The sequence below is a fragment of the Cervus elaphus genome, chromosome 6 (genome assembly GCF_910594005.1).
Source record: "Cervus elaphus chromosome 6, mCerEla1.1, whole genome shotgun sequence".
In the NCBI taxonomy this organism is placed as follows: domain Eukaryota; kingdom Metazoa; phylum Chordata; class Mammalia; order Artiodactyla; family Cervidae; genus Cervus; species Cervus elaphus.
In genome coordinates, this window is record NC_057820.1 from 8,531,078 (window position 1) to 8,546,204 (window position 15,127).

The following is a 15,127-nucleotide window of genomic DNA, read 5'->3' on the forward strand; positions in this document are numbered from 1 at the left end:
CCGGCGGGGCCAGCGAGTCGCGAGGAAGGTTTTTACAAAAAACGATTCCTGCTTCTGGGAACAGGGAGACGCCAAGGAAAAAGCAAATGGCCTCAGCATAGGCTCGCCCTGGCCCCCAAGTCCGGCTCCCTTCCAAAGGGTTTCTGCTGTCATTTGGTTTCTTTTTGATACCTTTTGAAATTCCGTTTTAATCGCATCATTAATCCCGAATGCCTTTTCCTTACATAAAATTAGAACATTTCCGATAATGCTAAAATCTCCTCTCTGCTCTCCAGAGATCTTGGGAGAGGAGGGGAGGTTTTTCCCCCTCCTTCTGAAAACCTCAGTAGTTTGTGGCCGCGTCCTAAAACTGTAGTTTGTTCTCTGTCCTGGCGAATTTGGAGTCCAGAGGACTGGGGAGTTTCTTAAGCAGGCGGGGTCGCCCCCCTTCCCTTCCTCAACCCCCTGGGGGCTCCCGACCTGGGCCGGTTCTACTGGGCTGGCTCGAGTCGCCCGGGAAACCTGACTCAAACGATTCAATTCAGTTTGACCCGAATTGTTGCAGTTTCACTCTGAGCCGCCCCGCCACTGGCGTTGGCCCGAGGCCGTAAGATCTGATTCCAGGAGCTGGAGGCGGCCTCCGGGTCCAGCCCGCCCTCCGACAATTTCCCACCGCATTTCACGACCCAAGATGGATGTCTTTACCTGGGCCCCAGGCCGCAGACGCGGCTTTTCTGTTGGAGATTTTCAGAATTACTTTATTTCCTTTTCCTTCTCGACTTCCACCCCGGCCCTTTCTTTAAAGGCGAGAAAGTCAGTCTTGCTTTCTGCCTTCCCTACTTCCTGTCCAATCGGATCTTCCCTCATCCACTCCCTGTGACCCTGGGCCCGGCCGAACCCTCTGGGCTTCGCCAGGGCCTGGTCGTCAACAGCAGCTGTCCCTGGAGTCCGGGAACCTTTTGACTTCACCTTTCTCAGTCCCTTTCAGGCTTTAGTGAATTTCAGAGCTGGCGAAAAGATCACTGGGTTCAACCCACACACTTAGATGGGAGCTGTGGCTGGGTAAGCAGGCAGAACATGCTGTGACCTGTGCTGAAATCAGTCCCAAGGGATCAGGCTGAGTCTACAAATCTTGCTCGGGGCTGCAAATTTGGGATGGTAGGCTACCAGATGTCACTGGTGAGTGTGTGCATATGTGTTTAATCTGAACTCCGGGGCCTGTTGACTATGGCAGTCCCAAGCAGCATCTCACTCAGACGACTGATTGATTTGCGGGGTTCCCAGACCCCCAAGAGTATCTCCAAACAGCAGAGTTTGGGGATGGATTGCCTTTCAGGAAATAAAGGGTTCCCAGGCCACGGCGAATCTCTGCTTCTCCACTCTAGCAAAGGATGGGGAATCTGACTGCACAGGAGAAGATCAGGAGAGTTCAAACGCGACGACCGAGTGTCTCTGAGAGTCACGGTAGTCGCGCCTGAACCCCAAGAGGCTGGGTCGGAGGAGGAGTGGTGTTTGGGGGAGCAGGAAACTGGCCGAGTGTGGTAGAGCCACACCAGCATCCCACAGGGGCAGGACCTCGTCCGAGGCCTGCAGTTGTCCACGGGGCGAGGACTCCCAACGGCCTCCACTCGCCTTTCATCCCCAGAAGAAAGCTGGAGTCTGGTCTTCCAAGGAGTTCACCTTGCCTTGTAGAAAGGCTCCTGCCTTGGGGAAGGCTGGGAGAATCACACATTCCTGGAAACCAGGGCAGTGGCGGAGCAGCACCGGGGGTCAAAGGATGAGGACGGGAGGGAGACAGACCCGCGCTGGGGCTCAGGTCTCGGCAGGCACTGCAGAGTTTCAGGCTTGCCAGGCCACCAGCCTCCCTCTGCTAACAGGCTTCATCAGAAACCACACGGAGCTCCCAGGACACAACAAATGCTTGAAAGCGCTGAGGGTGGGCAGGGCAGATGAAGGCGCCCGCGGGTGTTGCAAGGCTGGTGCAGAAGTCAGGCCATGCCCAAAGCCACTAAAGAAGCAGGAGTAGTGGCTGGGAGGATCGGCCAAACAGTAATACCACCAGCAGCGACAATCATAATAACAATTCCTGTAACTCTAGTCCTTTTGTCTAGGGCATCATTATTGAATAAGTGCTTCCTGCATCCCGTCCTCCACTAGTAATTCCCCAAGGCCGCCTTTTAGCTGGGTGGGCACCCTCCCCGTTTTGCAGATGGGGAAGCTGAGGCTCAAAGAGAGGAAAGTGACCTGCCCAATGTCACAGACCATCAAGAGGCCAAGTCAACATCATTCAAAGCTCAGAAACGTATTTTAGGATTCGAGGCAGCAGGGTGAATTGTCCTTCAGCAGTCAGAGCCAGCATCCCCCAGGTTTGGCCTCGGGTGTGGTTGACTCACAAGAGGGTGTGTGCCTTTGAAACCCATTAAGCACCTGCAGCTGGTGTGGACCTGCTATTATTGTTGCCATTATTATATTTTTATGAACTTCTGGGCAATGCTGAGTTGGCTGATCTGCAACAATCTTACTTGAACTCCTGCACCCTCCCCAGGGTTCCAAGAGTTCTGCGGTGTGCTCAGCGAAGGGGCCCACAGAGGGGTAGAGACCCTGGACCTCCTCCAGTTTTGGAGTCTCCTGATAAATATGTTTTTGAAATGAAGAAACGCCAAAACAGGATTGCCAAAAAAAAAAAAAAATGTGTTATATTGTAAATGGTTACATCATGTAATAAATTAGGGGTTTTTTTCCCCTGTAGTCACACATTTAAGTTATTCAACACAAATTGGATTGTTCAAATTAGTATTTATTTTCGTAAAATTACAATTCGGGTGGTCTGGTGTGGGGTCCAGGTTAAGGAGAACGATGAACTTATTTCGAACCTGTTGGATGTATCTGAAGTCGTGCCTCCTAGGAAGGAAGGAAGCATCAAAAAGTCCAATTTTCGAGCAATTCGTAAGAACTGGGCAGCTGATCCCGCGGCCCCGCACCCCTCCCGAAGCGCGGCAGCTCCCGTTGCAGTTTTCTGGCTTGGAGTCGGGCAGGGAAAGGCCGGAGCGTGGCTTCGGACCGGCCCGGAGCTGACCCGGCACCTCGGCACTGGCGAACAGCACCTCTCTGTTCCTTCTGGAATGTCAAGTTCAAAGGGAACATTCGGTAGCTGAGGGAACAGGGGCGTCGCCTCGGAGCCTCTGGAGAGGTAAGCTCGGGGCTGGGCTCCACGTTCCCTCCGAGTCTGAGTGAGTGAGCGTGATACACTCCCCCGCGCGGGGCCGGCGATCTGCCCCAAGCGCCCCTCTACCGGCGCCGGGGTTCTCTAGTTCCGCGCCCCCCGCCCGCAGTGCCGGGCGCGGCCCGCAGCCGGGCCGTTAGCGCGCCCTCGGAGCCAAACGCTCGTGGTCTCTGCACAGGCCTCACGTCTCCAGCGAGCGCCTGCAGCCCTCCCTGCTGGTTCTGCAACTGCAGCTCTAGTTTCTGGCGTGAGGATCCAGCCTAAGGGCTGTTCCAGGCCTCGGGGCTTCTCGGTGAGTCCTCTCCATCCCAGGCCGGCTGCCTCCCGCCGCCACAGTTTCGGGCCTGGGGCTGAGCCGCGCTTCCTAGGACTTGGACCCGCGCCCCGGCACCTAGGGAAACCCGGGTCCTGGAGGTGTGGGATGCACAAAGTGAGGGCTTCTCTCTCCAGCCTGCTCACTCGAGGGTGGAAGTGCTCAGTGGCCTCATAGGTGCATAAAGTGATTCTCCCCGCCTGGAGTCCACAGGTGAGAAGCCGCTCTGCCACTCCCTTGAGTCTCAGGAAATTCATTTCTTTTCTCTGAATCTCTATTTCAAAAATTAAATAAAAGAAAGTTGTGAGATGCTCCATCAGGCTTCTGGATAGCCTTTAGGGTCTACACTCATCCCCAGCTAGAAGTAGAAGGAAGGACAAAGCCTTTCTATATTTTAATGTAAATAATTGCCATCCCCTTTGGGAGCAAGGTTTTTTCCCCCTCGGGGAGGGGGTTTGAAGAATCTGGGTCTTTCAAGATGCTGGCTACAGGCCTCCCCAAGGTCATTATCTTTGGGCCTCCTTTATCTGCTGTCCCGGCCTGGGTGGTCAGCTGTTTTGAAAAGTCCAACCTTTTCTGCTGCAAGGACTTCTCCCCACCCACCAAGCTTGGGCGGGAGGAGATCTGAGGCCATTCCGCTTCTGTGGCCGCGCTGAGCTCCTGCGAGTCCCGTATCCTTGGATGGAAAACGCAACGTGTTAAGAAAAAAAAAAAAATTAATGGCACAAGTGTTTTCTCTGCCGTGGTCCACCAAAAAGCAAGGGTGGGCGGCACGCCGTAAAACAAGAGCCAGTAAAGCGGCTTATTTTAATAAGCTTATTAACATTTTTGAATGGTTTCCCTTGTATGCTCTGAGGCCTCTCCCTCGGTGGCGTGGCGGAGCTGGGCGGTCGGGATTTTTACGCACCGGTGCTGCCGCTCTGGGTACCTGAGGTCTGATGGGAGGGGGGGGGGGGTGGCCGGATGGCGCCCACAGTGCCAACTCTGGACTTGGGCGTCCCCGACTGGTCCTTAGCGCCCTTAGCGAGACCGCGCCTATCGGAGGGTACAGGGTTTGCCTAGGGTCAGAGGGCGCAAGGGAGCTCGAGTGACCCGAGCGCTGACCCTGAATTGTGCCCACAGCTTCGAAGGACCGGCAGGTCTGAGGGTTGGTCCTGCTTTCGCACGTCTCTGCTGTGTTTTTGCAAAGGGTGCTGAGGGGATTGGCCTTCCTCCCTGCTCGGGTGCCGCTGGTATCCCCGCTAGCGGCCGGCGCATCCTGGACTCGGTCTGCCGTGTCCCCAGGGTGACTGACTTCCGGGAATCCCTCCTCCTTAAGGAGCCCCGGGACGCTGTCCCTCCTCTTTCCGGGAGAAGCTGAGCGACGTGTCTTTGGCCCCTGCAGACCGTGGGAAACGAAACTATAATCGCAGAGACAGGTGGTGAGAAAGAGTAGAGAAGAGACGCGCGCGGACACAGGGCAGGTGAGCGATAAGGTGGGTTCATGGAAGACCTCCCCCGGCGGTGAAGCGCTGTCCTTCTAGGTTTCAAGCGATTTCAGGCCTTTCCCCAGCAACGCTCCCCGCCACGTTTCGGTTAAAAAAATCCCAAGTCCGTCCCCCTGCCCCCGGCCGTATCCCTGGCCGCGAGGATAAGTGACTTTGGACCCCAAGGAAGAAGGGCCCGCAGTGGCGCTAAGCTCCCAGGGCGGAGTCTTTCGCTCTCTGTCGTTCAAGACGGACGAACTGGCGGGACCCGTGAGTGAGGACGGAGATCCCGGGTTTAGTCCTTGCCTGTCCCGCCTACATCTTACTCGCCGCTCGGGCTCTGAGTGCGTGGTCACAGGAGCGCGCGCGCGTGCGGATCAATAGAGTCAGCGGAGCTTCCCCGAGCTTCGCCCAATTCTTTTCTCCCGGCTGGTCGGGGGCGCAGGCCCTGGGGAAGTGCTGAGTGTGACAGCCCCGCGTGCCTCCGGGGTCAAGTTATTTCGCCTCAGGCTCAAGGTTCTTCCCGGCGCTTCGGCAACCCGCGTGGCCGACAGCAAACTCCACAAAGCGCATCAACCTCAGATTTGATCCTCTTTAAAAGCCCATCAAGTGCACATACAATCTGACCAGTTAAGGGCCGAGAGAATCATGGCCCTGAATGGTTCTCCGTCTCCGATTTTATATGGGAGGGCTGCTGGAGGTCCAATTTTGGAATTGGACAGACGCTGTGAATGGAGAGGGGCCGCTGGCCGGCAGGGTACTGAGACGGGCGGGGCGCCTGCGAACACCCTTGGGCTGCGGTGAGTCAGGGGGCAGGACTGAGCCCTCAGCGACTCGGCAGAGGGGCTTCTCCAAACTCAGAGGGGTGACAGGCCTCCTGCACGGCTGGCAGTCTCCTAGCTGGGATCGCCCTTTCCAGAGACTGCCCTAGGTCTTTGGCCTCCCAACTCAGGGCCTGGCACATGGTAAGCAGCCAGTGCATTTAGATTCCTGCTGTCCTGCACCCAGGATTCTCTGGGCCACTTCTGTTGAGTCTCAAGACTGTTCTGGTTCCATGAGAAGGCGCAGGAGCCGGAGACGGTGGTGAGTCTAGAAGCGCTCAGCTAGAAGGCCGAATCCAGACATTCAAGCCTGGGAGCAAACTTTGGGAGATAGTGAAGGACAGGGAAGCCTGGCCTGCTGCAGTCCACGGGGGTTGCAAAAAGTCGACACGACTTAGCGACTGAACAACAAGAAGGGAAGGCAGTGAGAGCTTCCGCCTGAAAAATCCTGCAGGAACAGAGTGTGGATTTGGAACCTGGCCCTTCATGAAGATCTGGCTTAAGCTTCAGTGCTGAAAATATGAATCATCACTGCCCCCCCAACCCCACCCTTGGCAGCCATGGAATAATCTAAGAGCCCTGTACGTCCTAGGCAGTAGGTGCTAGGAAGAGTTCATAGCCCAGCTGATAATATGTTTTGCAAAGTTAAAAAAAGGACATTTAGCATTAAAAAAAATTATGACAATGCTAAGGGGCAGTCAGGGAATGTTGAGAGCTTGTAAAAATCCCCAAATGAGTGAGCACGGTCAACCCCAACTGGAAATCTTTGAGATAAGGGGTTCCCTGCATCCTTTAAAATTGCAGCTATGGCTTGTCAATAAATTCAACACGGAGACTTTTAAGGTTCAGAAAAGCAATCTGCTTTCCAGCAGATTCCTTGTGCGCAAGAACTTACCCACAGAAGCATTTCTTTAGAAATAATTCTTTCCTAAGATGTGCTCTGTTTATTTGATTAGCGGCAATTTGTTTTCCACACCATGCTGGTACCCCAGGTTTGTGGGAGGCCAGGGTTGTGCCTTCCAGTGGTTCAGTCCTGGGAATACACCCCCAGAACAGGTGGGGGAGATGGGGCAAGATACACAGGAAAGCCAGCTAGGGTCCTACCTTCCCAGGTGCTCAGCCAGGGAAGGACCTCAAAAGAAAGCTCCAGGGAAGCCCTAAACACAGAGTTTTGAGGGGGTGGTGGTGATGAGGAAAATCTTTGTTGTGGAACGGCTGTCTGACCTTCTCTTTCCCCTCCGTTTTGTTCCTCCCCTCGTTCATTCATTTGTTCAGATTCTCAGCTGTATTTGTTAGGTGCCTGCTCTGCGCTGGCATAACCGAACAAAAAGGCCCCGCCCTGGTGGAGTTGACCATCTAGTGGGAGACAGGGATGGAAGTGCCAAGCGGACCATACAGCGGGCTGTGGCTTCGCGTGGGCGAGTGCCGGGTGTTATTTGGGAGGCTAGTCCGGGGAGGTCACTGGCGTGTCAAGTGTTTGGAAGCGCGCTCTCGGCGCGGCCCGACATCCGGCTGGGTCGCTGTCTCTGTGACTCCATTAGAGGGTCTCTATTCTCGGCCCTTCTTTTCAGTCCTTCTCTGAGACTTTTTGCGGGTGCGGCCACCAGGCCGAGAGCTCTGAGCTCTCCTTTAAACACACGCTCCTTCCCGGGAGGCCTTCGGGAGGGCCTGGGAGGCGCAGCCCGGGGCGCCTTCGGGGTCCCCATCACCCGCTGGAGATGCCAAGAAGTTTCTGGAGGAGCTGGGGCGGGGGTGGGGGTGGCGTGCCGCTTCTCCTTCCTCGACAGGAGCCCTCCAAGCCTGCGTGGGCATTCACCAGGCTGGTAACCCGCGCTTTATTTAGCGTCTGATCAGTTTGCGCTTAATCGGGGTCCTTAAGTGCTTTCCGTGAATTATTTCATTCATCCCTCCCCGCAGCTCGATGGCTGCTCCCCCGACGATGGAGATCGACCCCTACGCTGCGGCTCTCGCTGGCGGAGCTGGGGTTCGAACTAGACTGTCTGGCTCCAAAACCACTCAGCGCTGGCCACATTTCCGTTCCCTTCCCCACCGCAGAGCCGCGGTGATGAGGATCCCACTTACAGAGGAGGAAAATGAGGCCGGGGGAGGGTAAGCGGTGTCCGTCGCCGGGCTGGATGGTTGATGCTGCTTAGCTCCTTTCACTTTCTGAGAGGCGGAATTTATGCACTCGGTAGCGGAGGAGGAAAGAACTAGATGCGGGGTGGTTGGCAGGCCTTGGCTGTGCAGGTCAAAATAGCCTGGTGTTAAGGTTTTGGCGGCCCGGCCAGCCTTGGCTGTGGCTTTTGCTTTTTCCCCACTTCATGCAAGACCTTTGGACGAGTCCCCTAACCTCTGGCTCTCATTTTCCCCATCGGAACAACGGGACTTGGGTTTGCTGGGAGAAAAAGAAGATAATGTAGTCAAAGCCCTTGGAATTGGTGCTGGCACAGAGCAAGTTCTCAGTGGTGATGAGGGTGGAGGCTGAACAGGAACCAGCTTTCCTAGACGCTCCCTGGTCTTTCCCCCTTTCCTTTCCATCCACAGAAAGGGAATAATTTCCCCCAAACTCCTTATTAAGGAATCATCGCACATAGGTGCTTGCGCTCAGTCCTGTCTGACCTCTTCATGACTGCATGGGCTGTAGCCCACCAGGCTCCTCTGTCCATGAGATTTTTCCAGGCAAGAATACTGGAGTGGATTGCCATTTCCACCTCCGGGGTATCTTCCAAGGGATCGAACCTGCATCTTCTGCATTGATAGGCAGATTCTTTACCGAGAAGCCACCTGGGAAATCCCTAAAGGAAGCATCAGGGGTTGGTAAATTGCCTTTTTGACTCCAGAGGGGTCTGAGACACAGCCTGTAGAGGAGGAAGCCTTCTTAATCCAGGCTCCGTTCACTTTGCTCCTCTCCTTGGTGACAGTGCGGTTCCTGACACATCATAGGTCCTTGTGGGCTGACGGCTGGCTCAGGCCCTGCAAGCAGGGTGGAAGACTCCGCACCCCTTTTCCTAGATATTGTGAAGGGGGAGAGGTGGATAAGATGTGCAGAAAGCACAGCAGTTGGGGTGAGTTCAGCCCTCCCTCTCTTCCTTTCTCAGGGCCTGATTGGCAAGAGCTTCTCAGTACCAGTCACTCAACCCTGATCCCCAACCCCTCTGAACACACAACGGCAGCCCCCATGAGCAGGGTCCCCAGCAACAGAGACAGGGCGCTCCAGAAAGAGAAAAGGGGTCATATAGGTCCAAGGGCCTCTGCTGTTCAGCTCTGGCTGTATTTGATCTCATTTCATCCTCAGGAGAATCCCATGAAGTGGGTGGGATTATCTCTTCTTAACAGATGAGGGAGCAAAGTTCAGGAGGGTCAAGTGACTAGGGCAGGGTCACACAGCTTGCAGGGCACTCACCCAGGGGACCTATAGGACTTCAAAGCTTCCAGCTACTGCCTGGGACATCCACATGCCCCAGTCCCACTCGGGGTGGGGTCTTGGCGGTGCGCAGAGGAGGCCGGAGTCCCACAGGGAATGAAGAAAGGGGTATTAATTCTCTGGGCAGTTTCCTATTAAGAAAACACCTCTCTCTGGCCGGCTTCTTCCCAGGGGCCGTCGCTCGGCCTCCCGAAGGCGAGGCCTGTATATTTGTAGTTCGATTCCGCCCGTCAAGGCTAATTTCTCCCTACAACTTAATGGACTCGGCTTGACATGGGTAATGATTCCTAATCACGAACATTATTTTCGCTAGCCGGGAGACATGTTCCAGTTGTTGTGACAGATCGCGTTTCAGCCATAATGACGGAAAATTACCATTTCTAATTCTCCGGTTTTTGACACCTAAATCCACAGACCATATGTGGCAGCGGGAACTCTGGGCCCCTCAGTCCTCCCTGCTGTGGCAGAGATCTTGCGGTTGGTGCTTCCACCCCGCCCCCTCAGCCGCACCCAAAGTTGGGGGGAGCAGGAGTCGTCCTAGGGGTGGATGGATGGGTCTCTGCTGTCGACTTGGCCTTCTGGTCCCTCCTGCCAACAGGAGACGCTCAATCGCCAATGACAAAAGCTGGAACTTGGAAGGGACCTAGGATACTGATGCATTTTCGGGGACCCATTTTGCAGACGGGAACACAGAGGGGGCAGAGAGGGGAGGGCAGGGTTGTCTCAAGATCTCACGACTGATCGTGGGAGGCTCAGCTTTGCTCAGAACCATTCCTGGAGTTTCGCAGCCATGGAAAGGGAGACCTGGCTGGTCCCTTTACTTACAAGCCTCAAAACCACGGGGGAGGCGAAACTTGGGAGGTGAAATTGATGAGAGCTGGGGCAGAGGAAACAGTTGAGGCACAGAGACGTTAAGTAAGTTGCTCAAGATCGCAGCGCTGGTGGAGATGGAATCAGGCCCAATGTCCCTGCTCTGAACTTCTTACCAAGGTGCCACAATTCACCTGGACCAGTCACCCACCATAGGTGTGAGGAAATTGAGGCCAGCCGGCAAAAAGCTGAGGCCAAGACTCCCGCGTCCTCGCGCAGGTCTTGCTTCCTTTCGAGGCTGGGAGCCCGGCAGGGACCCCCGTACGAGCCAGTGCTCTCCAGCCTGCTTCAGGAGTCACTTCCTCCTCGCCTTCCACAGTCCCCACTCCCGTGCCAGCCTGAGGCTAGAGAAGGGAACAGGGAGAAGCCCCTCAGGGCTTCACAGTGACGGCTGTCAGTCACACACGCCTAAGGGGTCTAATAGCTGCCTGTGCGCTTTGTTCTAGAGAAGTACCCTGGTCCACGGGGCACAAGGAGTGTCTGCTCAAAATTTACTAATCCTGCCTTGGAAATTCATCACAGGTCCTCAGATTCCCCATCCTCCATAAGAAGAGGGTGAAAATGTCTACCTCTGGAAATGGCTGAGGGGCTAGGGGAGGCCCCCTGTCTAGGCACGGGGGACCCTCGCAGGGACCCTGCCCCACTCGCCCCGAGAAGCCCCGGTGCCAACTCCTACGGTGGCGGGTGGGGGAACGCAGCCAGTGCCGAGGGGCGCACGCACCCTGATCAGTCAAGGAGGCCGCGAGCTTCCCTCGAGAGAGCGGGGAATCCCTGAAGGCTTTCTGTCGGTGAACCTCTGAGGGTTTTCTGTCGTCCCTATGGGGCCCTGAGCCGAGGGTGGTGTCAGCGCTGAGAGTCCCGGGCACCCTCCCAGGGAAGTCTGCTTGGCCAGCGACCACGTGGGTTTGCACATCCAAGCGCACACCTCCTTGCGCAGAAGCAGCCACGACCCAGCGGGGTCAACCAGGCCAGGCACCCAGCCGGGGAACTGAGAGCTGGAGAAGAGCAGTCACTCGCCAAGGTCTGAACGCTGGGTGTGGGTCCCTGCCATCCAGGAGACAGAGAGCCAGCCCTGGCGCATCCAGCTCAGCGCGGCACATCCCGCTGGTGTCTGCCCCACTCCGGGGGTCACCCCGGATTGCACCCCTCAGGGCCCCTTTCTCCGCATCCAAGGTCTGTTGGGACCATGCTCTGTCCCTACCAAAGCGTCCATTGATGTCTCCATCTCAGCATCTCTGGAGATGCCCAGGGAAGCCGTGGGGGTGTAAATGTTAAAGCAACCGTCTTCTCTGCAACACCTAACCCACCCTACCTCGATGTCCGCCTTTGTTGATTAAAAAGAAATGTCTTGAGAATAGGTTTTTCTAAGATACAGGTAAGTTGGAGGCTTCCACGGAAGGAAGTCAAAGGCAGTTAGCTATCAGGATAAACTAGGAAGCCTTGCTCATGCCCTTGGTCAGCTGGAAGCCTGAGTGGTCACCTCCATAGAAATTCTGAGTTTCCCTTCCTTGGTAAACATGAAAGAGCAACAGATTCTTCCTCCACCCCGCTTCTCAACGGAGGGTGCAAACGAAAGGATATTTGTGGAAGGGTCTCAGGATGCCCTGGTGGCTCAGATGGTAAAGAATCTGCCTGCTATGCAGGAGACTCGGCTTCCATCTACCCAAGCCAGTGTACTTATCTGGAAAGTTCCACAGACAGGAGTCTGCCGGAACTGAGCTACTAAAATCTCACCCTCCTTCAGGGCATATGTTTATTCTATTTATTTATAGGCACCTCTTCTCCCATTCTTTCCATTGGTAGCAACCTCCTGAGGGTGGATCATGTGTTATTAGCACTGATTCAGACTGGTCTGGTTGGCCAACGCAGTTTTTCACAGCTGCCATCTTGCCTTTTTTTGTTGTTTTGTTTTTGGTAAGTGGAAGGGTATGCAAAGAGCCTGTGGATGCAGTTCACCTCTAGGGGTTGCCCAGAGGCTGAAGGAGAACACCCTTGGCCTTCCTGTCATTCTGGCTCCAGGCACAATCTGCAAGACTCAGACCTACAGGAGGTGTATATCCTGTTCATTTTACCAACTTGGACACTGAGGCCAAGCCTGAAGGGAGTGGCGCTCCTCTTTTCCTTGAGCAGCTTGAAAGTTTAGCTCAGCAGGGAAACTCCTTCAGAGAGGACATCCCTCTCACTGGGAGGAAGAGATAGCAGAGAGCTGAATGCCTCTGAGCAAAGGGATCTTCCATTTTCCAATCCAGTGCAGAATCATTTAGAGGCCAGACTACCTGGGAGTCAAACTCAACTCTTCATTTTCCTGACTGTAAAACATTGACATCAGTATTCGTGCATGCTAAGTCGCTTCTGACTCTTTGCGACCTGCAACCATATGGACTGTAGCCTCCAGGGTCCTCTGTCCATGGGATTCTCCAGGCAAGAACACTGGAGTGGGTTTCCATTTCCTACTCCAGGGAATCTTCCCGACCAAGGGATCAAACCTGTGTCTCTTAAGTCTCCTGAATTGGCAGGTGGGTTCTTTACCACTAGTGCCACCTGGAAAGCCCCACATCAGTAAGTGTGTGCTTAGTCACTTCAGTCGTGTCTGACTCTTTGTGATCCTATGGATTGTATCCCACCAGTTCATGGGATTTTCCAGGCAAGAATACTGGAGTGGGTTGCCATGCCCTCCTCCAAGGGATCTTCCTGACCTAGGGATCAAACTCACATCTCCTGCATTGCAGGCAGATTCTTGACTCACTGAGGCATCAGGGAAGCCCATCAGTATGGTCAATTGTAAATTGGAAGGAGCAGTGGAATCTACCTCATAGGGTCTTGCTGAGCATTAAATGTGTTAAAACTTGTAAATGGCTTAGAATAGTGCCTGGTACTCAATCATAAGTGCTCAGTCTCTGGTGTCTGGTATATAATAAGCTACCAGTATATGTTAACTGTTTTCAAAGACACCAGGGCTCACATGGGAAGGATTCTCAGGTCTTTGCCTGGATTTAAACAAATAAATGAACTTCCCAGGTGGCGCTAGTGGTAAAGAACCTGCCTGCAATGCAGGAGATATAAGAGACATGGGTTGGATCCGTGGCTTGGGAAGATCCCTTGGAGGAGATCACGGCAACCCACTCCAGTATTCTTGCCTGGAGAATCCCATGGACAGAGGAGCCTAGCAGACTGCAGTCCATAAGATTGCAAAAAGTCAGACATGATGGAAGTAACTTAGCATGCATGCAAACTAACATATATAGAGCTATTACCAATAGGGCCTAAAGACATCTGCAAAGAGATGCTTCAAGTACTGCCTAGAATGGCAGTTTGGATGGTGGTAACGGATGGATGTCAATTTCAGCTCTGCCACTTAGGCAGGTGGCCTTAATCTATTTGTGCCTCAGTTTCTTCTTTATAAAATAAGTTTTAAAAGATAGGTATAAAATATTTATCTCACTGCCTGATACTCAATAAGAATTCATTGCTGTCAGCTCTTATTCCTTGTTGGTATATAAACTGCCTTACAGACACTGTCAGCATAGAGGGAGACAGTGTAACTAGTGAATACCCTGGTACCTGGGTGTGACCCCTCAGCTCAGGGCCAAGGAGTTTAGGGGTGATCTGAACTCCAGGCTGACAAGACCACTCACAGGTGGGTGGTCTTGCCCCAGTCACAGCCTCATTGAGCAAGCTGTCGTCTCTGCAAGGAGGATAGTGATTTTCACTTAGCAGCAGAGAATTTTCTAATAGGAAGGGTTCTAGGGTCCAGGGGCTTTGGAAGATTGCCTTACAGCTGTTCTGGCAGAACGGGCAGACTTCTGACTTAGACTGGATGTGTGCTTGTGATGCGTTGGAAGAGAGACCAAGTGCCCTTTGCTGCTCAGCCCATTCAAAGAGAACAGAATGCTAAGCTAGTGTTCTCATCTCAGGTCCGCGGGTTGGGCAGGTAGGGCGGTTTAAAGTCAGATTAAGCAGAGGGACTTGCTGCTTAGTCCTTCCTAAAATGCCAGGAGAAGGGCAGAATTCACTTGGGGTTCACAAACTCTTCTTCCAGAAGACAATCTTGATCCGAAATCCTGATTACTTACTAGATCTTATGGACCACTTCTGGAGAAGGGGATAGCAACCCACTCCAATATTCTTGTCTGAGAAATGCCATAGGTGGAGGAGCCTGGTGGGTACAGTTCACAGGATTGCAAAGAGTCCACACTAACACACACACACACACACACACACGCATGTACGCACATGTGTGCGCGCGGACCACTTACAACAAGATGCTAAGAGGCCCAGAGGCTTCAGCACCTATTTTGCAGATTTAGAATTAAAGCATGTAAAATGCTTGGCGATGTGCCTAGCGAGCAGTACTGGAAAAATGGGAACCCCTATTATTAAGTCAGATCATAAATGCCTGAAATAAAACGGCCTAAGTAGGACCTTCTGGGATCTATTCTATGCATTTTAAAGCCCTCCCGCCCGTCGTGCGACTTCTGTGCATTTCACTAAGGACATCCTGAAGCTTGGAGACCTTTCCTATTGGAGTCTCCGTCAGGTAGAAGGCCGTCCTAGGGGTAGATTTCAGAAGAGACGCAACGTGGGTCTCTTGGCGCTTGCTTCGAGGCTCCCCAGTGCCAAGCGCCCGGGGAAGGCTCCACTCCTGCGCTCTGCCTCTGTGCCAGCGGTTAGCTCTGGGGCATCTTGTCCGCGCCGTGTGCTCGGCGCCCTACGGGATCGCCTTGACTCAGAGGCAGAACCGAGAGGCCTAGGAGAGCGAGCAAGGCCTCTGCATTTTGGGCTTTCTGGTCCTGTAGGCAGGGGCTGAGGGTTGGCATCCCAGCTTGCAGCGCGTTCCTCGGTGCGTTTTTTTGTTGTTTTTTTTTTCACTTCTGCATCCCTTTGCCCTGATCCTTACGGAAAGGTTGTTGGCAAGACCGGTGGACGTCACGTTGCATTTTGAAAGGGTAATGAGAGGGACGGCTCATGATTTGTTGAGCTTTCCTTGGGGACTAGTCACCATGACAAGCTATCTATTTCTGCCCGTTAAAA